The sequence below is a fragment of the Ambystoma mexicanum genome, chromosome 6p (genome assembly GCF_040938575.1).
Source record: "Ambystoma mexicanum isolate Mex_15411 chromosome 6p, UKY_AmexF1_1, whole genome shotgun sequence".
Classification (NCBI taxonomy): domain Eukaryota; kingdom Metazoa; phylum Chordata; class Amphibia; order Caudata; family Ambystomatidae; genus Ambystoma; species Ambystoma mexicanum.
Window position 1 is genome coordinate 1,410,820,577 of NC_090935.1, and position 26,601 is coordinate 1,410,847,177.

The window sequence follows — 26,601 nt, forward strand, 5'->3', positions numbered from 1 at the left end:
AGAACAAGAGCTCTGAAGATAGTGAGCTTCTGGGGGAAAGTGAGAAAAGGAAGCTGACAGTTTGACTTCTTAGAGATGTCAGAGATGTGAGGAGAGAAGGAGAGGGTGGAGTCGAAAATGACACCAAGGTTCTTAGCCTCACAGGAAGGAGTAGGAAGGGGTCCCAGAGAGGGCGGCCCTAGAGAGGAAAGGAGGGAGCAGGTGTCTCAATGAGGAGGATCTCAGTCTTAATGGCATTAAGGCATAGATCATTGGCGGCACACCATTCCTGAATTGTGGCCAGACAGTCTGGTATGATAGAAGAAGCAGAGGTGGCTGAGGGAAGCCTGAAAGAGAGCTGAGTGTCATCCCCATAACATTGGAAATTGGAGTAGAAAGTAGCAATGAGGTGGGCAATAGATGCCAGGTAGTGGTTGAAGAGCCAGAGAGAGAGCTTAGACCCCTGGGTGACACCACAAGTCGAGAGAGAGATAGACGAGAAGAAAGAGCCCAGTTGGACCTGAGAGGGTCGGTCGGTGATAAAGGAGGTCAATCAAGCCAGGGCCTGATTAGTAATACCAAAGTTATCCCGAAGATGATTGAGCAGGATGGCATGGTGGACCGTGTCAAAAGCAGAGGATAGATCAAGGAGAATGAGGACAGAAGGGAGATTAGAGTCAAGATTGGAGGGTGTTGAGGAGAGCAGTTTCCGTGATTCTGGCAGCTCCGAAGCCAGACTGGTGGTCATTGAGGCAAACAACAGATTCAGTATGTGGATTAAGCTAGGAGATGGCCAGTTTTTCCAAGAGTTTGCCCAGGAAAGGAGTGATGAAGATCGGGTGATATTTATCCGGAGAGGAAGGATCAGGCGAGGGCTCCTTTAGAAGGGGATGCACAAACAAGTGCTTAAAGAGCAGGGGAAAGCTCCAGTGGCAAAGGATTGATTGCAGAAATCGGCCAAGGCTGGGGCAAATGTGTCGATGTGGTCCTTGATTGTTCATGATGAGCCTGGGAGAAGTGGCTTTGATGAGACTTTCATAGATCGCACTTATCTAGAAACGTTGTCAGGGGGGAACAGGGGAAACGAGGAGTTTGGCAGCTGAACGAGAGTTGAGAGTAACGATGTTGAGCAGGTTTCCAAATTTGAAGGACTTCCGGGGAGGGGTACAGGCCAGAGGTACACCCTGCGTAAGTGTTGGAGGTGCCGAGGATGGGCAGAGGAGGAAGGAAGGGAAGGCAGGGTAGTCAGAGAGGGAGAAGAGACTGCCATAGGGGTGGCAGAGGAGGGAGGCAACAGGGTGGGCAGAGAAGCATCAGGGGATGCCGAAGAGGTGGGAGAAGAAGGAGGTGCCAGAGGAGCCAGAGAGGGGTAAGAAGGGATAGCATGAGAGGAAAGGAAGTTGATAAGGTGCGGGAAACTTCTATCAAAGAAAAGGAGATTGGGCTGAGGGCCCTGGACCAAGACAGTGCGATTTAAGTAGACATTAATGATGGTCTTAGAAGATTGGAAGGGGGCCAGGACGGCCCCCCATCGGGTGCCACCATTAATGGGAGAAGAGGAAAAAGGAGAGAGAACAGAGACCATATGGTGGGTCCATAGGCATGGAGAGGGAACGACAAAGAGTATGTTGGTAATGGTCTGTCTGGAGGAAGCACTGGTATAGGTATCAGCGATAGGGACGCCTGGATTGGAGACCAGGATGTCCCTTTTAAACTTCTTCCTGCCAAACTTAGTGAGAGGCATAGGATATTCAATAGAAAAACAGTTATAAAAGATAGGTGAGACAGAGAGCACCATAGTGGGTGCAGGGAGGAAAGAGGGGGGTAGGGAGAGGGGATCTCAGGTAGTGAAGGGGATAGGGAGGTCACGCAAGGGGAGGGGCAGACTGGAGAGAGGCACAGGGGAGGACACAAAAGAGAGGGGGCACACAAAGCACAAGAGCAACAGACCTACAAATCAGATACAGTACAGAACCATCAGAAAGAAAAGAGCACAACATGGAACCTACGAGTAGAGAATGCAGATGTAGTACAGAACCAAGGCAAAGCACATATCACAACGGGGAACCTGGAAGTAAAGAAAGCAGATGCAATACAGGACCAAAAGCAAAACACAGAGGTCAGCAGGGAACCTAGAAGTGAAGAATGCAGGCAATTGTAATGTGATGCCACAAACTGTGGAAAGCAACACAATATCAAGAATTATAGAGAGAAAACACCAAGTCAATACAGTCAACAATACAGTCAACAAGGCACAGAACACAACAGGAACCTATAAGAAGAATGCAGGCAATGCAAAGTAATTCCAGAAAAACAGCGGAACATGAGACAGTGGGCCTCATTACAAGGTGGGCGGAATGGGTTTAACGGAGCTGGCAATGGTGTCGGTGCCGGTAAACCCATTCCGCCCTATTATGAGGTTCCCTTGCGGGACCCACTCAGAATGTCTGGTCAGACCAGACGTCCTTTGCGGGTCCCGTAAGGGGACCAGGGAGCTAATAGCTCCATCCCCATTGAGCCCTATAGGGGCTTGAATGGGGATGGGTTTTTTGAATGAGGAATTACCGGGTCCTCCAAGGTTGGAATGACCTGGTAATTCCTCATTCAAGGAACCCGGACCCAAGTTTGGAGGCAGCCATGGCGCTAATAGCTCCATGGCTACCTCCAAACTCGTAATGAGGCCCAGTGTCAGAATAGTACACAATAGATCGAAAAGAGAAGGGCTGAGATGCGGGAGGAAGGAAGGGAAACATAGAAGGGGGAAAGGAACAGGATGAAGGGACCTATGATGTGAGGGAGTGCATGGGGCCAAGTTGTTGGCTAGGTTTTTGAGCACAGTACACTACAACACACCCAGATTCGACTTACATGATCAGTTGCAGCAGGTCAACAGCTGCAGGCTACGTTCTATCACACCGGACACTGGCAGACATCACTGGAGCTGTCCTTAGCCTCTGGTCCTTGGCCGAGGGGGCTGCTACAGCAGGGGGTAACTAGGGTGGGCAATTTAAAGGACCTGCCAACCAATGGGAGCGTGGTGGGATGGAGGGAGGGGGAGGACCAACAAACAAGAAAGCAACTGGGTCAAAGTGGGGGGAGAGCGAGCACACAAGTGCTGCAGTGCGAGAATAGAACTTTCGCAAATGTGGGGTTTGGACGTTTTGCTTTGAGACTATTTGTGGGTCTCATCAACACATACAACTTAATCCTCTCCTGGCTCACAACCCTCCAGTGTGTTGTCCCCATTCATGAGCGGTTCTATCCTTCTTATAGTGTCCTTTTCCATTCTCTTGGACATGTTGGAAAACTTTGGAGTTTGTTGCATGTTTGGCAGGTGTACCCTTTGGTAAGGCAATCTTGGAAATCATGTGGCATCAGGGCCCTGGACAGAATCTCGATTATTTTTAGTACTTTGCCCTTGTTGCTACAATGCAGTGTAAGAAGGTAGGAAATTTCCTCTGATTTATCTTAACTTAAGATACTCTTGCAGATTACAATTCGTTTTACAAAATCAGGTATTTGCCAATGCAGATTTGTTCTTATTTATCTGAAAAGACTGAATGAATAATAAATACAAAATTAAATTGTTTCTTTATATCGCACTTCATGCCGCAGTCCAGCCTCTAATTGCGCAACTGGTTTTTAATGCCATGCTATTAGGCATGCTCTTGCTGCCACGACAAGCACATTGCCCGTGAGCTATCCTTCCAGCCCATGTAACAGGTCTCAAGCTCTGTAAGACAATATTTTGTTTAGTTTTGCTAAGCTTTACCTCGATTGCTGCCATCGAAACACATTGTGTCAATTCACAACATTACAAACATTTAAAATGATAAGTCATTTCACCAGGGCAAAGATATAAAAATAATAAGTCACAGATCACATCGAAGATATACAAAAGAATATCATGTTTTTTAAATATATTTAGCTTTCTGTGCCAAGCACATACAAGATAAATCACAACAGCATATGTGGAGGCTGCTGTAGACAATAACCTACAATGAAGCAGTGAAGATGACAAATGCACTATTCCCTTGTACCTCGGCCAAGGATTCAGATATCTCCTTTGAATATCAATATATGCTGGGCATAAAAATAAGAAATGTTAGAGTGTCTCTGGGCTCAGTCTGCATTCCGGATTCCACTAACTCATTAACTTTGGAATAGGCAACATGCCTCACCTAAGTTTCAATAGGAGAGCGTTGTTGTAGTGATTGTGTACAAGGTCTAAATGCGGCTCACGAAATCAAGAGTTTTTACGAGACAAGTAGCTGAAACAGAAATCATTATTGAAATAATTGTAAGAGAAGTGTAATGATGTTACTGACTGTGAAGCTGTGTTATGTTATGTTAGCTAAATGTATAACGCGCATGTTCAACCAAGGGCATCTTGGCGTGAAGATACACACAACAGGCACCAGCAGTCAGTGATTTAGCATAAAAGAGCAGTTTAAGTAGATGGTGAAAGTGCAGATGGTTCTCAGTCAATTTAAGTTTAAGTGGAAGGCTATTCCAAAGTTTACCGGCCGCCACAGAGAAGGCCCCACCACCAACTCTCTGAAGGCGGAACTTAGGGACCAAGACCAGATGCTCGCTTCCAGAGTGACATGATCAGGTGATATTTTATGATGTTAATGTATTTTGTCTCTTAGTTGTTGTTTTATGTATTTTGTCTTATTTATGTACATTGATGGAATTATCATTTAATCCGAAATACATTTAATTATTGATTGATATCATTCAGGTGACTGGCGCAATGTGCGGGCGTATGTCAGGGGGCAGCTAATTCTCAGTCCGCCCCTGTGCACTGCCTCCACTGCGTGCCTGCTCAGCCTGTTGCAGGGCGTGGCGCTTCTGGTTCCCACTCTATTGCCTGCAAGTGTACAATTGTATGTGCCATGTCAGGCACCTGGTGCTTCACCGGCTTTTGAATCTTCTAGTTCTCGGTTTCATGACATTTCAGGAATGATTTGCCATAGAATGTAGAGTGTTCTGCAGGTGCTTCTGTGGCGCTTCATAGAGGTGCATCTTTGAATAAGTTCCGCTTTGCTTTAATTGTTACCATTCACGAGCTAACATGACTTTGCAACACGGAGTATCTTGGCATGCATCGCCCCAAGAGACTCACTTGGTCTTTGCAGCCTTTGACAGGGATTGAAGCATTCGTGAAGCCCGGCTGCGTAAAGGGCGACTGCTAAAACTCTGCTGTTTGGCTGTGCTGCGCCAAGCAACTTTACTCTTCATTTCTACCTCATCAGACCTGAATCCATCTCAGTGAGTTCCCCCCTCGCACCCCCCGCCTTGTGAGAGGTGAGAGGCTGGTTACGAGCGTGTGAGAGAACCGCTGCAACGCTGTGACGCGGGCTGAAGCCCCGCCCACTTTTTGGTACCGCCCACTCCAGGAAGTGAGGATTGAAAAAGAAATCCCAGCGACCCTTGCGGCGTGAAGCCCGGCTGCGTAAAGGGCGACTGCTAAAACTCTGCTGTTTGGCTGTGCTGCGCCAAGCAACTTTACTCTTCATTTCTACCTCATCAGACCTGAATCCATCTCAGTGAGTTCCCCCCTCGCGCCCCCTGCCTTGTGAGAGGTGAGAGGCTGGTTACGAGCGTGTGAGAGAACCGCTGCAACGCTGTGACGCGGGCTGAAGCCCCGCCCACTTTTCGGTACCGCCCACTCCAGGAAGTGAGGATTGAAAAAGGAATCCCAGCGACCCTTGCGGCGTGAAGCCCGGCTGCGTAAAGGGCGACTGCTAAAACTCTGCTGTTTGGCTGTTTGCTGCTTTACTGCTGCTTCTGTTGGAGTGACACAAACAATGACTCTACGAGCAGAAGGTCCGCAAACTCGAAAGAAAACTACACTACAACGCCGTTCGACAAATCCCTGGTTGATGATGAAAAGTGCTGCTGGGACCAAGGTAAGCAAATCAACAGGACGTGTGCTACTGTCTATAAACAAATCACAAACACTAGCAAGTCCAATAATGACTGGGGCCAGTAAATCATCATTAGCCTCTACATTTTCGTGCTCTGACGAGCCATTCACATCTGAAGATGCGCCAAATTTGTTAGGGCAGTCTGATATTCAATTAGATGCCCTTCAATCCTCACAAGTTAATCAAGTGTTAACCTGCTCCTATGCTTCTAAACCCACTGGCAATCCACTTCCTATTGATGTCTCATGTGACTGTGAGCATGCTAGCACCCCTGCCGCTTTTGTATCCAAAATAACAAAAGCTAATCAATCACAATCAGCTCATACTGCATCTACTATTTCGGCCTCTCTGTCAGACACAAGTTCTACACCTTCTTCTCAACCGACGACAAGGGTTTCGGCGACCCTCTCATCACTCAAGTCTGGCAAATCAATGAACGACGCTGACCCTTGGAATGATAAAGAACCCCTTTCGAATCTGGTGTCCGATGAGGAATTGCTAAAAATCTCTAATCCAGACTTGGAACATCCATCAACAAAAATTTTGCTTTCAAATCATGCTGTGGGCAATAAATCATCACAAACACCCATAAATGCACAAACTTTAAATGTATCTGTCACAACTCCTCCACATCAGGAAAATATCCTTAGCGGTCTGAAAGTTAAGTCAATTTATCCTCAGTCTTCAGGGATCACTCTTGATTGTCCAGATTTTGAGAACATCAGTGGTTTAGCCTGCCAAGCACCGGAGGCCAGCCTTTCTTCCACGCTAATTACTAACGATCAACAACATGGAAAAACCATTGAAAATACCTTTCATCCTTCAGAACCGCCTCTCAACCCACTATCTACACATTTAGAGCGGAGTGCAGTTGCGCGTGCCAGTCGCTTACAAAGAGTAGCTGAACTAAAGAAGAAAAGCACTCACATCAAACTTCCTCTACCGGGACACTCCACTCAGAATGTAAGTACTCCGCATTCAACGAATATCCACCCTTGCGAGGAAGCCCACTCTTTGAACCCTTTGAAAAAATGTGGATTAACCAAACCACAATACAACCTTGATAACTCAAACTGTTCTTCGTCTTTTCATGAATTCGAACCACAAGCACCTGGGATATCATCTGAAGCCCTTATCCAGATTCACAACAATGTACTGGCTGCCTCAGCCATTGCTCTAGCTCCATTCACAAAAATCTTCGAATCCCTCATTGGAACAATTTGCGACCAAGGTACTGCTATATCCAACCTTATGTCTAAAATTGACAAGCTAGAACACTTTTCGAGTTTTCTTCAAGACCAAATGACAATTAATGCCGAAACTGCCACGAGATGGCAGGATAGGCTGAGTGATCTTGCTGCTAGGCATCATTGCCAAAACGACGCTCTAATGGAGGGCCTTTTAGATTCAGTGAAGTGGATGCGGAAGATTGCACCCACCCAAGTTCCTGATCCCTCAGTGACTCGACACATGTCACCCGAAACTGTTTAGTCTATTCCAACCAGAGCTTCAGTGACAGCTTCAATTGAACCTATCCAATCAGGCCCTGTATCGACCTTGCCAGCATCCACTCACAATGCTCTAAAGTCAACTTCGACTATTCAGGACCCAGGTCTGAATGTGAATAACATCGCACCACCAGTAATTTCAACAGGCAAAATAGACTCAGCTCAAACTGCTATCGCAGTAAACTCATTTAACATCTTTAAGGGTTCAACAAAAACTATTACCACTACGACAGAAAGTAAACTGAAAAAGCCAATCAGAAAACAAGTACAGCCACCAAATAAAATCAAAAGTACTCTATCAAAACAATCACAACAAAAGACGAAAAAGTTTGTAAGAAATCTTACTACTCCAAAGAAGTTAAGCCTGTTTTCAAGACCATCTTCAACTGTACCGGCCAAAAGCACTGGTGACAAAAATCAACAAACTTCATCAGGTACTAAACTTAGCCAGCCAAAGTTCGCGGTAAAACGTAGGCGGCTTGACTTGAGTCTTTCGTCCTCTGAAACTGGCTCCTCAACCTCCTTAATTGACCTATGTAACTTATCAACTTACTCAGAAGATCTTGTCAATTCTATCTTCACTTCTGAAGAAGACCAAATTGCCAAATCATCTGAAGACCTCTTAAGGAAAGTTAAAGAGGTAGACAAATGCTCAAAACCACCACAAGCAAATTCAGTTGTTAATCATCTTACCTCTGCTCCAAAAAAGGCCCAGCAACAATCGTTAAGTGCAAGGCTAAATCCCAAACAAACATCAAATCAATTAAAACTGCACTTACTTCCAACTAAACCAAGCTCAGGCCCTGGAAACTCTGAATCCGGAAAATATAAGTGGAAACTCCGTCTCCAAAATGTTCACTCAGATGGAAACGAAGTCAATTAAACCGAAGAAACATTTTAAAACTGCTTGCATGCATTCCACCGTTGCGTGCCATTTCATCTGATGACATCAAAATTGTGGAATATGTATCTGAAACAGCTTCTGATCAAGTTCTACTGCACATTGCTTCTGCAGCAGTAAAAAATATGTTACTTCAAGCAAATGAAGACCTTTTGGTGTACGGCTTTGACCTCACTCTTGAACCATCTGCCCTGGATACAACTTCGTCATCTGCTACTAAGTTGGCCCATGAGGTAAAACGCGGAGCTGCTGCGTGTGCAGCCTTACGTCAGTCTTTAGTCTCCTCTCCGGACATCTTAGACGCTGCCATGCATCAGTCTTTTGAAAGAAGAGCTACCAACTCCAAAAGATACCCACAAGGCCCACGTAAATAACAACGACAACAAACTACCAAGCAGGAGCTAATCTTACTGTCATGGAATACCAGAGGATTTAAACATCTATTTAACACATTCCAGGAATCCCTGGAAAAAGTCTTTATTATATGCTTACAAGAAACGTGGCTACGCGATCCACCTACCTGCGACGGCTTTGTCACCCTAATAAACCCAGCTAAAAATAATTCTAAAGGAAGACCATTTGCAGGTTTAATAACTCTTTTGAAAATCGGGAATCAGTGGACGCTGGTCAAATCCACGAACCCCAACCCGTTTGTGCAAAGCACCCTAATCAAATTCTCATTAAAAACCACGATCCCTAATCTTTTGATCATAAATGGATATTGGAATCCCGCTATGATTTCATCGACAGCCTTCATTCAGTCTGTTCTGAACGAAATTGATCATACTTTTTTAAAGTATGAAAATGTTTCAGTTATAATATGTGGGGATCTAAACTGCAGCTGGTTTAAATTTGATCCATCTTCTAAACTAAATGTTCGGCTGCCAGATTCTGATGTCATTTCAAGGGGACAACAATGGGCAAAAGATCTTCTAGATCGTAACTGTTACATGTTAAATGGATCAATTCGGGGTGACTCTCCTGCAAACCCCACATGGCACAGTATGAATCGGAAAAACACGTTGGATTACATCTGGGGCTCGTTTGATGTACTCGAAAAAGTAAACTACCTAAATGTGCTGCCAACGACATTAAGTGATCACGACTTGTTGCGACTAGCCTGGTGGGAGGACCTGGGCAACTCTCTAGAAAAACATCCTGTTCCACTTCAATTAAATGCTGCAGGAAATAGATTGAGAGTAAGTGGTCCAAAGATCAGCCACTTAAGCCTGAATTTGCATACACTTCAGACAGTAGAATATACTCCACTCATGACAGACTTTATCCAGATAAATCTTAACTCAAGAGTTGTCGGAACAACCCCGAAACATCTATATAGTCCAGAAATAGCAGAGGCAAAAAAATTACTGAGAAGAGACGTCAAGTTGATTAAAAGAACACAATGTGATCAAACCTCCAAGGTTATAGAGGTAAAGAGGCGACGGCAAGTCTACCGCAATTGGCTAAGATCACACCTTATAATAATCGCTCAAGGACGAGCGGAAACCATGTTAAAACTACTGGCTCAGAAAAACATCTGTGACATCTGGGCTATCTTAAATAAAGGTCGCTCGAAATCTAACTCAGCAATTTTCAATGAAATATCAAGCAAAAAATGGCAGGACCATTTTACTGCAATATATGTAGACTCTGTATCAGAATTCTCTATACCTTCTACTACATCTATCTCCAGTTGGAATATTATACCTTCATGCGATGAGATTGAGCTCGCAATTTCTAAGCTCAATAACTCCAGAGCTGCTGGCCCAGATCAAATCTCAAACTTGACGCTTAAAAAGCACAGAAAACACTGGGCCGTATTCATTCATGAACTCTTTTCTCAGATTGCACTCTGTAAGAAGATCCCTTCTTCATGGACCAAGGCCATAGTGGTCCCAATTTACAAGAAGGGCTGTCGGGCTGATCCGGTGAACTATCGCCCAATCGCCCTTCTGGACACAATTGGCAAGATCTTCGGATCCTTTCTGCGCCAACACCTGGTAAATTGGGCTATCTCATCTGGCAAATTTGACCTTCGTCAAACAGGTTTCACCAAAAACGTGGGAACTGACGTAAATCTCACACTTCTGTCGCTCCTGAAACTGTCAGCAATGGAGGCGAAAAAAAAAATCTTTTTCGCATTTATCGATCTCCGTCAAGCCTTTGACGTTATCAATCGGGCTAAATTGTGGGAAAAATTACATCTGTGGGAGTGCCCGAACCATCTGCTAGAACCCATCATCGCCCTGCACTCGAACACTTCAATTCAAATCAGAATCAACTCCCAAGGGGACCTCACAGACTCAATAAGAACGTTTAGAGGCGCCAAGCAAGGATGCCCACTTGCAGCAGACCTCTTTAAAATCTTTATTGCGGATCTTCCTGATTGGTTAAAATCTGCCCACTGCTTTCCCCCGAAACTCAATGGTCAGATCATAAACCATCTGGTGTACGCTGATGATATAGTGCTGGTAGACCAGACACAAATTGGCCTTCAACATCTTCTTTCTCGCCTGAAAGAGTATCTATCTGCAAATGAGTTGACTATAAATACTGAGAAAACAAACATCTTGTGTATTGGTCGATCCATGACGAAAAAAGACAAAGCATTCCGATGGCACATAGATGGAAAAGTACTTGAGGTCGTTCAGTCGATCCGTTACTTAGGCGTCATGGTCAATGACTCACTTTCAGAGACTGCTTGGATTGAAGACCTGATAGCCAAAATAAAGATCTTAAGCCTTCAAGCGGCCAAAATCAATGCCGACTACGGGAAATTCTCCATCATCCCGGTCATAATGTTTTATTTACAAAAAGTCGTCCCAACAATCACCTTTGGGAGTGAAGCTGCGTTGAACATTAACTATGATGTCTGGAGTCGACTGGAAGGAAAGTTTTGGAGACGGGCATTGAATCTTCCAAACTGTATTCCAATATCAGCATTAAGATATGAACTAGCTTTAAACTCTATCTACATGTCAATAGTTTGGAAATCCTTAACACTTTTGCGTAAGATACATCTTGGCGCCTCTACTTCTACTTCTGCCTATAATATACTTCAATCAAGCAAAGATGCGACAGAAAATGTGCTAATTAATGCATGGAGGAGCAAGTTAAATCGAATCATAATTGAAGTAGGCACATCTGAGGAAGAGCTAATTCAACGTCCCCAACATGCCAAAAAGAAACTAGCAATTTGGGATTGGATTATAACCTGCAACAACCGTTCTGCTCTTAAATCCACGCTACCCCCTTCGAGAAGCATAGTCAAGCTTCATTGTCAACCAAAATTTCTCACGCACTGCCCATCGCGTCATCATAGGGCACAATTTCTGAAGCTCCGTCTAAATGCTCTACATACCAATGAGATGCTCTGGATGCGTAGGAACAAAGACTCACTCGATAATAAATGCCGCTTCTGTAATACATCAGCAATCGAGTCCTTAAAACATTTAGCAGACGTATGTCCCTCGCTAACCAACCTACGCGAAATACATCTAAAGGATTTCAAATCACTAACTAACGATGAAGACGACTGGTGGGACTATGCTGTGGCAGGACACAACACCAAGTTGTCCTGTAATTTAATTAATTTTTTCGATGAAATTTTAAATTCAGCGCCCACATGTCAGATGACCTAGGCAACCGGATAATCGTTTGACTTTAAAGTGGAATTATTAACCATAGTATTGGCAAAGTCTAATGATAAAATGAAACGTGCAAAAGAAATGAGCATTTTATTCTTTCGTCTGTCTTAACGAAATGTAACAAAAACATGATATATTATATCAGGTTGAAGTTTTACAATAAAAAAAAAAGAAAAAAATGGAAGCATTCGTAGTCAGGGTTTATTTAGGGTTTGAAGTGAGCAGGCAGCTGCATAGAAGCAGCTTTATATCGTTAAATTAACAAGTGATGAATGTTCTGATGTTTTTAAAGATTTTACCGAATGCCTCTTCTTCTCAGGAAATGTAATGACCTACTTTTCATTGAATGTTTTTGTCCTTGGAAGAAATATGTTCTCTGTGGTAGATTCACCTGGAAATAATTAGAATAGGCTGGATGATTTATGAATATCAGAAATGTATGACAGGAGGACATATTCTATTTTATGATAAGAACTTTTTAGCACCAAATGTAAAGATGTGTATTTACTTATTTATTTATTTATTTGGGTATTTGTTAAGTGCACCTATCCCGGAAGCATCTTGGTTCTGGTTATAAAAGATTGATGGTTACAGTGGTTACACATTGTTTATGGTTACAGTCGTTACACGCTACATTAGGTTACATCATATGACCGGTTAGGTCACAGGGCCTCATTCCGAGATTGGAGATAGCCATGGCGCTATTTGCGCCATGGCTGCCTCTAATACCGGGTCCGGCACCGGTCTGGTTCAATGGGGACTTACCGGTGCATTCTGACCCTGGAGGGACCGGTAAGTCCCTGTTGAAACAACCATTCCCCATTCTCATTTGAGCCCCCCTAGGGCTCAATGGGAATGGGGAGGGCGCTAATAACGGGCTCGCAAATAACAGGCCCGTTATTAGCGCCGTGGTCCCTTAGCGGGACCCGTAAAGGACGTGTGGTCAAACCACACGTCCTTTACGGTTCCCGCTTAGGGACCCCGGAATTGGGAGGTAAGGGATTACCGGCACCGGTCTCCTTACCCGGAATCCCTTATCGCCCAACTTGTAATGACCCCCACAGTCTTTGTAGGTTACAAGAAATGACATCACATGACATGTCTATGTTTAAGATTACATAAGGGGATAGCAAACGCGTTGAGACATGGTAGAATGTGTTACATCAGATGGAGGCATTCATATAATTCTTGTGCTTCTAGTTGCATTGGCTGAATAGACACATTGTGAGGCTTTGTGGAAGGACCAGAGAGAGGGAATCTGGTCTCAGTAGTAAGGGCATGGAATTCCATTGTTTGTTTTATGAAAAATATTCTCTACTTTTAAAGGTTGAAATGTCTCTATTTGTAAAGGTTGAAATGTCTTCAAAAGTAATGATGTGTGCCAATTGATTATAGTATGGAAAACAAATCTATTTTGTAAAGGTTGGCATTTCTCAGCCAAAACAATAAAATAATGAATAGCAGCAACTTTATAGTCGTCCTCACCCCCAGTGTTTGGGAGGGAAATTAAAAGATCACGTACTTCTTCGCCCACTAGTTGAAGCAACAGTGACCTCTTTACCTCTGGGTGGGTCTCCTTTACTGCCCTGAAAATGTTATTGCTGCAGCCCAGACATAAGGTCCATCGTGACTGTGAGGAATTGCCCTCTGCTAAGAATGGGAAAGCCATTGCTTTTACATTAAATAATATAAGGATGCAGATAATTCCATCTTAGAAGGGGAGTCTGTAAACAGACCCTACTTTCAGAAAGCTCTATGCCAAAAGCATTGTGTGTGCACCAGTATTCTGATCTGCCACAGAGCAGGTTCAGAGGTCACGGTTGTTCTGTTTGACAGCTGCTGTGTAACAGCCGAGTCACTACAATGCAGAGCCTGCATTTAAGTCTGAATCTCTGTTTCAAAATCATAATAAAAATGCTCAACTGTCACCCGGTGACCGGAACTTCTGAAAATATGAATCATCGCTAGGTTTTAGAATGGTGACTGGTAGTTCACATAATTATTAAAGCCACACCTGATTTTCTGGCTTACCAGTGTCAACCATGTGAGCTTAGACCATCTATGAGAGGCAATGTGATTTTCAAGTACCTGACTCTCTGCATTCCATTGAATGACACAAAAGACAGGATGCCTGGCTCTGATGAGACTCTAGGTGGATTAGTAAATCCTCCCTGCCAGGGCCAGTAGCTCAAAACTGGGGATCTCCTGGGTGCCTCGCTTCAAAGAAGTAATTCCATCTCAAAAGCCTGCGTCGCATGTCACAGTTAGCTCATGAAATACTCAACAAATACTGCAACACTCAATATAGATAGCTCAAGGGTTTTATTGAACCTTCAATGGGCCCTATGGCCATCCCACTTTCTTGTCTGAAAGCACCCCTTCCCTGACCCAGGTGTCCTAAGCTCCCAGTTAGTAGATAGTGTTTGCTTCACCCACAATATACTAATAGCTCAATAAGCTGCAGTGTCATCCTAAAGGCATGTGGCCTCATCTAAGCTCCCTCGGGGACCTCCTGGCTCTCTCTACTCTATCCAGTTCTTATTGTTCTTAAGGGTCATAGTAGTTGCAATGCAGACACTCTGCTTGATTTGATCTTTCCTCAACCACACTCACTTTCTCCTCTCCCTCTCTATGCCTTTCTCTATACCTCTCCAAAGCCTCTACTTTCTTCCCTCTTCCCTTCTGTTCCTCTAATGTCTCTCATAACGTCTAGGTTTTTCCTTCACCCTTTGATCTTGCTTACCATTCCTCCACACTATTACTCCATCCTCCACAGAACTACTCCATCCTCCACACCACTACTCCTGCCTCTACACTGGTACTCCCTCTTCCACACTAAAACTACCACTTCACCCACCTCTTACTCACACACCCTCCTTTCACTCACACAATCACTTTGCAGTCACTCCCTAATATCCTTCACCTAACCACACTGGCCACATTTTAATACAAACTCACAATGCAGTACCACTTTCAGTCACTAGCCAATACCTCACCTTCTCAAGAAATCATCTCCACACTCCACTGTCCTTTCCTTCCTCCAGCTGGTCTCTTCGCCTGTCACCCCCTCCACCTCTAACCTCACCCAAACAACCCACAACTTCATGCTGTTGTTTGCCTACTCCACCTACTCCCTCCATTGCATCAATGGCTCTGACCAATTTGGCCCTGTCTTCCCCACCCTGGAAGTGTTGGAATTAGTAAAGGTTACATATAGCTGGTTAAGCGCCACCCATTTTCTCCAAGTAGGCCATGTCACAGAATGGCATCCCAGTAAGTTGAATGTCCCAGTTTGTTTTAGGGGGGCTTGTTCCTAGCACCCCTAAAGTAAGTTCGATGTGTGTGGGGTTTGTGCCCCTCATTTTAGTCTCTTGTGGTCTGGGGTGCTGACCAGTGGATGCAAGTGTTCACTACTATTGCCAGGAAGCATAGTGCTGCTTCTCTGGCAGCTGCATGGTGTTAATGCTGCAGAGTCGCTCTCTTTCCACTGGTTTTTTTCCTCTGGTGGCAGAGTGAGGAACACTACAAGGTTGTTTTCCTTTGATTGGGTCCCTTATCGCATGTCCCATTCTGTTGCTGGCATGTGGCACTGGATGACAGCTCTCTCAGATGTTTCTCACTACTGTCTCAGTCCACTATGTCTTTACTAGAAAAAAGACAAAGACAATTGCAGGCAATTTGCTTAGGCGGTATTGAGTGAGACAAAGGTGTGCTTCTCAGAAAACAATTGCCACAAGGAGTTGAGGAATCGGGCCCCTCTCAACTGCCACATCATCCTCAATGATAGTTCTGCACTTGCCCCTGGTTGGCAGGGGTTCATGTCTCCTCTTGACAAGGCCATGGTACTGGCCTGATTCAATGCCAACTCAGTCACTGCTTTTGACTCTCTTCTCCCTGATGGCTACAAGATTATATCAAAGCCACATCCCAAACACACTGGCGGTGGTGTAGCCTTGATCTTCCCAGAATGGTTGCCTTCTTCCTTGATACCCACCCAGCCCTGCTCTTCCTTTGAAAGCCTGGTCTGAAAGTTTGTCATCTCTCCCACTTCTTCTTTGACTATTGCTACTATCTACATTTCCTATCTCCTCTTTTCTTTCAGAATGGACCAATGTATCATTGTCTCTCCTAACCTCTACCTCCAAACTCCTCCTTCTGGGTGAATTCAACATCCGCCTAGACTCATCAATCACGACCCCGACTCTCTTATGTGACCTCTGCACCTCTCTCTCCCTCTCTATTCTCCGCTCCGGGCCTAGCCACTTGGCTGGACCCACTCTTGATGCCTTCATCCACTCTGATCTCATGCTCTCTACCCTACTCTCTAACCCACTATCCTCATCTGGCCACACTCTCCTTTCATCCCACCTGGAACCTCTCGGCCCTCTGCTGGAACCTCTGACAGCTCTGCCAGCCTCACTTGCAAAGTTCCCTCCAAAGAAGCGAGTGTCAGTTTCTGGTCTCGCCTCCACCTTCATCCCCCCTCCTCCTCCAACTTCTGAATTAACTTTTGACTCTGCTCTCAACAATCTAGCTCTCGCTATCATTCACACTCTCGATATTCTTGCCCCTGTCATGAGGATTCAGCTGAAATCTGCCTGCAAGTGTAATGCTTGGTATGACTCTGATCTAGCAGCCCTGAAACGCAAGTACAGATTTGCTGAACGGAAGTGGCAGACCTCAAGCTCATCCTCTGATAAACTGGCATGTTGCCTTCGCCAAATGCAATATCATCTCGCCATTTGCTCCAAGAAAAGGCCTTACATCCAGGCCCGCATCTCTGGAGCCTCTAACAACACAGCTGAACTCTTTAAAATCTGCAAGGAACTAGCCAATCCACCTGCTGTCTCTACCTCGCCTCTGCACCGCACTGGCCACCTACTTCACTGCTAAAACTCAGGACATTGTGAGTTCCCTCTCATCCTGCCTCTCCCCCTCCCCATATCTACTCCTTGGCCCCTCATCTGCCCACATCCAATCTTTCCTCCTTCTCTGCCATCACACCAGACAAGGTCTCTAGAGTTGTCTGCTCTATGAAGGTCTCTTCCAAACAGTTTCCCTTGTTCTTCCAGAACTATTAAGGACAATGTTGTCCTCCTTGCCCCTGTACTTGCGGACCTCTGCAATCACTCTATGCCACTGGGTCTTTTCCTTCTTTCCTCAAGCACTTTCTTGTACACCCCCTCCTTATAAGCCTTCTTCAGACCCCTCATGTCCGGCTTACTACCACCCCATCTCTATCACTGCCTTCCTTGGGAAACTTCTGGAGAAGTTGGTCTTCCCCCATCTAACCGAGAATACTGAGCTTGTTGGTTGCCTGCATGACCATCAATCCGGAGTCTGAGCAAGCAGGGGCACGGAAACTGCTCTTCTGAACGCTTGTGAAGAATTGCTCACCTCTCTTGACTCCAACTCACCTGCTGTTCTCATCCTACTAAATCTCTCCTCTGCTCTTGATATGGTTAACCACTCCATGCTCATAAAACAGCTCCACGAAGCCCTTGATTTCTTGGAGCAGCACTGGACTTCCTCACTGACTGTCCCTCCCAGGTTATCCTGGGTTCTTTCTCCTCACCCACCTCTATCTCCACCTGTGGTGTTCCCCGTGGCTCTATACTTTTGCCCTGGCCCTTTAACATCTATCTTATTCCTCTTGCTCACCTGATCTCCACTTTTTCACCATGCTTCCAGTGTTATGCAGATGACATCCAACTCTACTTCAGACTACTCTCTGCATCGCTTCAGACCCCCTCTGTCATTCCTGATTGCCTGTCCACTATACAGTCTTGGTGCACCTCTAATAATCTATATCTCAATGCCAGCAAGACTGAGAGCCTTTCTATCAGGACTCAAATTCACTCTTTTCTCCCTTCACTCTGGCCACTCTCGATGGGCTCCCCCTCTTCTCCTTCCTCTGAGACCCGAAACCTGGGAGTTATCTTTGATTACTCTCTCTCTCTTTCATTCCTCACATCTTGGAACTTGCCAAGAAGGCCCATTTCCAAATCCACCTCCTCAGGGGCACTCTCTGTTTCTTTACTTTCCCTCAATGTCTCCAGAGCTCTGGTACTCTCCAGGCTGGGCTAGTGCAACAGCCTCTTCCTTAATTGACCTTCTTCTATCTGATCCCTCTAACTGATCCAGAACAGGGTTGCGAGACTTATCCTTGGCCTTAAACCCATGCACCGTATCTCTCCAGCCCTAAAAAACTCTCCACTGCCTCCCAGTTGCTAAAATGATGCAATTTAAATCCCTCTGCATCATGCATAAGGCTGTCTGGGGCCTGAGACCACTCTAACTGCAACTTGCCCTCACCAAATACTCTCCTTCCATATCACGCCGATCCTAAGGCTTCATCTCTCTGCTTGTCAATCGCTTCACTAACCATAAAGCAGACGACCATTCCCTTTCCCCGTCTGGCTCCCTCCTCTGGGACAGCCTCCCCATTTCTCTCTGTCTTGCGCCAGATCTCCTCAAGATCTGCAATTACCTCAAGAATGTTATCTTCTCCTTCTCCTTCCCTCTTGCCCTCCCTTGCTAAACCCCACAGTAGCTATGATTGGTGGACTATACCCTTATGTGTCCTTCTGGGTCCTGGCTTTCTGTCCAATCGCTAGCAGCATCCCTCGCCAACTGCACTCAGCTTCGAGCACCACCTGGCCTGTGCTGCCTCACAGACCTGCACTTATTGTGTGGCCTGATGACCCCTCTTCTATCTTGTGGTCACTGTCTGGCACCCACCTATTGCCCTCGCAACCAGCCCTTGCGCTTAGCTGTTTGCCTTGCAAATGCCTCCCTGGCATTTCACCCCTCTGTGGATCCCTAGCACTTACCCCCTCCCTGCACCTTCTCTCCGACTGCACCTGCACAATCCAAATGTTCACAAGGCCTAGTAGGACTGCTATTTTCGGTGTTGTTGTATTTTGCATTTCCTTTGTCTTGCTGTTCTCCTTGATCTCCTCCTTTTGCCCTATTGGCGCTTTGAAACACAATTAACTTGGTGTATAAGCGCCTTACAAATGACCAGTAAATAAACAAACAACATAAATGAATTAATTGGCAAAGCACAATTGAGCATCCTGTCTCCATCTCTCTCTTTCTTTCTGAATTGACAGGAGACGACAACACATGGTGGCGAATGTGGCATCCCTCAGGCAACTTCAAACCTTCGGTGGCAAGGCATGCCTACAAAAGAAAAATAGACGAAAATTGGAAGAAACAGAATATAAGGAAGACACTGGGGACTCATTTTAGTTGTTAACAGCAATTCAAGACACTGCAACCTATACAGGGCTCTGTAATGGCAATGTACCAACCCACATCAGCTGGGCTTTCCTGTGCCGACCACTACTTCCAGAGAAACCTCAGGAAGTGGAGAGAGCCGCTGGATGATAACAGTCTGTGCAACCAAACATCTCAGTCCCACCAGCAGCATATGCAGGCCACATCTGCATTAATCTCACGCCTTTGCCACTGATTGACCTAGTGCTAAGACCTGTCTTCCCAAGGGTCACTGTATAGAAATGGATTTTGCCTCACCGGAGTACAAGTAGGAGGAGTGACTAAACTGCCTACTAGGCCCTCACACTACTACAGAACAACAGTGATCCCAATCATGAAGATTAAATAGACATAGTAAGAGATATACCTTATTTTCCTCATGTGGCAACGTGGGTGGAGCGCAGGGTATACTCCCAAGAGAGTCGTAATTGGGATGACAGTAGCAAACCAACAGCAATGGTACAACAGTCCAAAAGAAAGAAATGTCCAATCAAGGTTCTATACAAATATGAATACTTTAATTAAACACCAAAGCTGGTAAGCTAGATGGGAACTGGTAATATAGCTCAGCACGTTGATGAGTGTTTGCTGCTGCAATCTGTGTGTAGTCTGGAAGTCGCAGGTTCAAATCTCGGTAAGGCCACCAATAAATGAGTACTAATTTCGATTGATTGATAATTGTACGCAAATATGGTGTATGTACAGCGGATTGGCAAAAGCGCTATATAAATAACAAATCATTTATATATACAACTGTACTATATAAAAAGGTAGCAGGGGTGAAAGGCAAATAAATCTCGTCAAGATCAAAGTCTTCGGAGGAATGTTTGATAGAAGAGCGAGCATTGAGCGTGGCTAAATGAAGCAGGTCACTGCCCTTAAAGGTTTTCAGAGGAGGAGCACAGAAGGGTGGTACACCCATCGGAGGTGGTGATGGAGGTACTGAGAGAGAGGTAGGAGGAGTAGCAGGAGCAGGAAGCAAGTTGATGAGACACAGCAGGCACCAGTCATAGAGGAAGAGGTGGGTTGCAGACTCTGGCCCAGGATATTGCCATTTTGAAAGACATTAATGATGCACCTCGAGGATGAGAAGCCAGCCAAGAGAACTTCCCATCTAGTGCCACCATTGATAGGCGAGGAAGAGAAAGGGGAAGGTGTGGAAATCAGATGTGGAGTCCATAGGTCTGGAGAGGGGACAGAAAAGAGGATGTTGGTGACAATTTGTCTGGATGTGGCACTGCCATAGGTGTCTGACATTATAGTCCAGGATTGCAGGAGAGGAGATGTTTTTTGAACTTTTTCCTTCCAGACTTAGTGAGGGAGGGGGATAGGTGATAGCATAGCAGTTAGAGTAGATAGGAGAGCTGGAGAGAACCATAGAGGGTGGTAGAGAGGGGATTGGGACAGAAGTGAACACTCCACATGCACAAGACAGCTCACCAGTGGGCCTAGCAGCCATTGGTAGATAATAATCACACATTGATCTGACATTGCTCTAAAGCACTAAAATAGCACAAAAGCAGAGGTTGCAACAATTTGAAAAGCACATCAATATTTCACATAGTGAGCAAGTGCCAGTGTAGCATTAAGAGTGTTAGGCATAGTAATCAGTAGAAGCAGGTAAACAAAAAAAAGAGATGTACAGTAAATAACCATTGCAAGTTGGAAGGGGACACCATTAGCAGGGGGACCCTGTGAGCCAAGGGAGGTAGTAGTCAGTAGGCAGTCAGGTGGGGAGTTGCCCATGGCAGGTGATGCAGTGTGCTTACCAGGGCATAGTGGTGGCACATGGTTCATGGTCCTGGTTGCATGAGGCTGATAGTTTATTTCTCATAGGTAGGGGGGTGGCAGCATGAGGGGCGCCTTCCAGTGCCGGACAGGGGTAAACAGGGGCCTTTGATGTGGGCTTTGAAGGGTGGGCTGGCTTTCACGCCAGCCGGCTCAGCGATAGGCTCTTTGTTGGGAAAGTGAGCCGATCACAGGAGTCATAGTGCATTATGTTGGATGGGCACTCCTGTGACTGAGACAACTGCAAAGGCGGCAGCCATGATTGAAAAAGCAATGCCAACCATAAATGTAAGCAACCGTGAGCAATGTGGCACTATGCTTGCAGCCTCAAGTAGAATTTTGAAATCAAAGATCACAGCAGTGAAAATGAGGTTGCATCCAGTAACAAAGGCACAGATATACAGTCCGATTCAGAGCGAGTCAGACCCACCCAAGTAGTGACAGCCTTTTTATTAGCATTGGAGGTGACATGTCACATCACCAACATGTGCAGGTGTGTGTGCAGGTTTGCAGTGCTAGTGTCCGGCCCACTGACCCAGACCAGTTGCACTAATGACCTTCACAATAGTGTTCTGTGGTCCATTCTACAAGGTCAAAATGTCACGCACGGTGTCAGTGCTGGAAAGTTCAGGCTAAGGATAGCCAAGAAATAGTTTGATAGAAGTTAGGATTGATGAGCAGTTTTCAGGGTAAGGTAGCTCAGTGGGTTAAGTACTTCCTTTGCCCAACCAGTTCCCACCTGACAATCTCCCCTACTGTTCTTCAGCTAGAAACTTCACCCTCATCTATGACCCTTCTCAAGCCTTCTCTACTTTCATCTCCAAAACTGGAACAATAGCTCTCCTCAACCTCCTAAATATTAGGAAAATCAGGCACCTCCTTCCTTTCAACACCTCCAAGTATCTCTTAACCACTCTTGTCTTCTCTAAACTGGACTACTGTGCCAGCATCCTCTTTGGTGTCCCTAACTATGCCTTCTGTCCTCTCATCAAGATAAATTCACTAGCAGAGTGCTCATTAAACTCCCTCACTTCACACCTACTCCCTCATACCGTCACCAGGCTGGGTGGCTGATAATGCAAAACATGGCCAGATTTAAATGTTTTTTCCTGGTTCACAAATCTATCCACAGTAAGGCACTACTGTATCTATCTTCCTCTATTCTACTTTATAAGCCTTCTCGTAATCTTTGCTCTGCGTCCTCGACGACCCTTGTGGCTCCTCACCCTCCCTGTGCTTCCTGCCGCTTCCGATATTTCTTCTTGTATGGAATTCTCTTCCTCAGACATCCAAGAAACAGTCAACATGGATTTGTTTAAAAATGAACTAAAAGCCTACATCCTCATCTCTGTGTTACCCTCTTAACCTACCTCTCATCTGCCTGCCAGCTAATATTTTTCCCTCGCCTCTGCCCTGCCTCTGTCTCTCACTTCCCCTGCCTCCATTGCAGCACTTCACCAATCATTGTCACATCGCGAGCACAGCTGGCCGTTCTGCCTACATGCGCTTAAAAATGTCCAATGTTGGTTGTCATTAATCTATGTATGTCTACTTATGTATTGTCCCTTGTGACTGTTCCATTTACTCCCCTGCACAAGCTGGTCAGAATGTCCATCAAACTCAGCCCATTGCAAGAAGCTCACAGCTTCCACTCACATCTGATTTTTTATCTAATGTACGTTATTTTGTGATCAAAAGAGCATTGCTCCTCTCCTCCTATATATCAATAAATAAATACACTCTTGCTGCAATCCGTGTGATCTGCAGGTGGCAGGTTCAAATACCAGCAAGATCACCTCAGCTTTTCATCCTTCCCAAAGTCGATAAAATGAGTACCAGTTTCGGTTGGGTAATACTAATCGCATATAAATGTTCTGCGTAAAGTGCTTGGGATAAAAGCACCATACAACATCATTATGCTGTGTTTGCAAATGCAATTTTAATTCTTTGTATTTGGGTGCGCTCTCTCAGTGCCATCATGTCAACCAAGTAATTTATTATTCATGTAATTATTGTGTGTGGGCGAGCAATTAGAGAAAATGCTTCAAACTAGCATTACTGAGGAAATGTGTATTTTTTACCCACAGGAAATAGAAATACTGGAATATTTTTATAAATGACAACAATGCTTCACGATTGAGCGCAAGCATATGAAAAGGTTATGCAGTATTTCTCATCAAGAAGAGCCAAGGTTCTTTGCTACGCCGATAATACCAGATCTGTGTGTGGATGTAACGCCTTTGTAGAGAGCAAGGGCCTCTGCAAGCAGAGATGTGATAAATGAAAACACGCTTATCTGGCGCAGGATTGGCTTGCCAGATTCCAGCTCGACGAAAAGCCTTAATGGGATCATTGACAGAACCTTGGGAAGATAAAATAGTATAGACAAAAGTGAAGGGTTGCCACATGTCGCAGTGCTTGCAAGGAATTGCATTTCTGAGGCCTTCGAGTTTCTGTGAATTTGCGGTGCCGCCAATGTTTACATCCTTGGACTAATGTTTCCTTAGAATGGAATATGCTGTCAAAAGGGACCATGAAGGTCGACCGAGAGCCATTGCCTGAAAGCCATCCGTCCAAATGTACTCAGTGTGGTTGCAAACTAGGCACTGACGAACTGATGAGTCATTCACGATGACTCGTGGAGTACGCGCACAGTGCGCATGTTCTGTGAATGCGCGGCACCCGCGGCTCCGGTAACCTGCTCTGCTTTCTTGCATGCAGTAGTAGGGTTTGCTCCCCTTTGACATGCTAACTATCGAAGGCAATGCACCCTCCCTCTGTTATTTGCTGGAGGTACCATAGGGGGTCTCCAGTCAAATAGTTCGCATGGATTTAGAAGAGCCCTGAACCATGACAATCTGTAATGGAATGAAAACATTATCACATGTTAGCAGGGGTTGACATGTGGTGACATCTGCTCCAAACAAAGCGTGCTTCCGCAATTGCTACTCCTGGGAGCAGTACCCCTGACAAAGGGAACGATTTTGGACAACTTTAGTCCGAGCAGAACTATCAGATCATGCAAACAATCAAAGCCCGTGCAAAAGGTGATTAGGTTTTGCTCAAGCTTTGCAGTCTGTGGAAGAGCTGCTGGGGGGGAGGAGGGGATTCCAAAGTTGGCTGTACGCTACCATGCGCTTTGCAAAGATCAGGATTGATCTGGTTTCACAACACGCTCAAACCGCTTTCATTTTCCTGATTCAAGTTGGAGGTAACATAAAGAGCCCCCGAATAAAGCAATGTGAATAGAGCCCACAATTCGGAGATTCAGAAGGGAAAGATGAGCACATGCATTCCTTCAACTCTTGAACAACAAGCAGTGACAAAGCCAACAGTTCTGGCTGACATGTAGGAGTTAGTATCCGGTCGCCTGGAATGATCACTGTTTGCCAACTATAGGCATTATGTGCCCAGAATGTATCATCATTTGTTAGCAAAACAAAGAGGTGATGGCTGAAATGTTTGGAATTTAACTTAACCTCTGGCAATTGCTCTGGGCAACCCTCCAAACTATCGTTCCTTGCCTGCCAAGCATATGGAAATCAGGCTTGGTCCCCGGTGTCCAGCCCAAACTGCTAAGTACATTCCTTCAGCATGAGACCACAAGCATCCCCAGACATATTTTAGCCTCATTGGGTGTCATCAGTGAGGAGTAGCTTGGGTATCTATGCCCAGTTGGCTTGGGTCACACGTCTGCCCATATCCATCCCACCTGTGGTGACAAAGCAAAACAAAGAGGTTATGGCTGGAAGGTTTAGAATGAATCTTAACCTCAAAGGGAGGAGAAAGAGTTGTGGACTAGGATGGGATGTAAAGTATCTCCGACAGATGCCCTGTAGCAGCAAAATCGGACAGGGAAAGTGGTGATGCCACTAGCATTATTGAACACTGCACTGACACAGTTTCACTACCCAACACACATGGGAAAAGAGGTCATTGGTGCCCGTATTAGAGAAACATGGTTCTGTCCAAATTTGGCAGAACACGTGGCTGAATTTGTAAGCAACTATTTGACATGCAAGCAATTTACAGCAGGACATACATTTAGTATTGTGAGTGGAGCCATACCTCGGCCAGTGAGCCCATTCCCGCATTTACATGTCGATTATGTTGACATGATCCAAGTGTGTCACGGATACTGGTACATGATAGTGGTTTTGTGCCCATTCTCGAGGTGGATTGAGGCAGGCCCATGCTCGCATCCTGACGCTCTCACAGCCGTGACATTTTTGGTCCAGGAGGTATTCCCAAGAGGGGGCATGTGTGAGGACCGGCGGTCTGACAACCGCCTTCACTTAGCCAATGAGATGTTCAAGCACGTGACCACATTGCTGGGCATTCTACATAAGTTCTCCTGTGCATATAACCCATAAGCAAATGGGTTGTGTGAATGCCTGAACAGTCTCCTGAAGGAGGCAATAGCTAAAACAAAGAACATCACAAAGAAGAACTTGCTCCACTGCCTACCCCTCGCACTGTTTGCACTGTGCAACAATCCTGGGTCTGACCACCATTTAACGCCCCACAAGGTGCTGACAGGACGACGCATGCAACTCCCGCTGTCTCCTCAAACTAGAGCACTGAAAGACTGTCAGAGTAGTGCAGATGTCTTAGGTCAGGAAATGTATGATTACATTACTTCCTTGATTGCTAGTGCCTTTATTTTTTATCTCTTTCCAGATAAAGCGACATGGGGGGTCACAAGACAGCAGAGAGGGCAACTGTGACAATGGACCAGAGGACTCTGAGATTAAGAGACAGGTTAACATTGGTAAATTGGTCTTCCTATGCAATTTCCTCAGAAGGTCGGATGCATCAAGGTTCACTGGTCCCCACACCGTGGAGAAAGTGGCAGACAGAGCTGTCAAACTCGAAGGAAAAACAGTGTGGAACCCCCTCTCAGACGTCAAGGCTACCAAGCAATGGCCTCGCCTGGAAATGAGCTCAACAGGGCCAACGATCAGTAGCAAGAAGAGCAAACCAATGATTATGAACTTACACTGCCGAATGGAGGACAACCATTGGTTACTCGCTCAAGGGCAGCAGAGCTAGAGAATGGACTACTTTATAGACTTAGAGTGAGGATACACTGTCTGTTTGTTATTTTATTCTCTACATACTTTTGTTGAGAAAGCCGACTGAAATAATTGATGATTGTTCATGTTACCCGCTGGTTATCACCCTAATACCCTCTCAAACCAATGTATCCACAATGGGAGAAGATGCAATAGATTCCGAGCACGGTCACCCAGAGTGTATTATCTCACCTTCGTGGAATATTTGTCCCAAGCTTAACCACAACTCAAACAAGGCAACCCTCCTGCCCTCGCCACATTGAGAGACCCAACAGTAAAGGCAATGTGGGAGCAGGTGTTTATTTTTGCAGACAATGATTATATGGTCCACGGGGCTTAACCAATTAACTAAATACTAACAAAATAACATGCACTTTCATGCATTTCAGGCCAACAACTATACCTTGAGGCTGTACAAGGATCAAGCAGCGCAGGTAAAGAAGGGTGAAATAATAAAAATGTGATTATATTGTTTTGTCTCTTTATTCA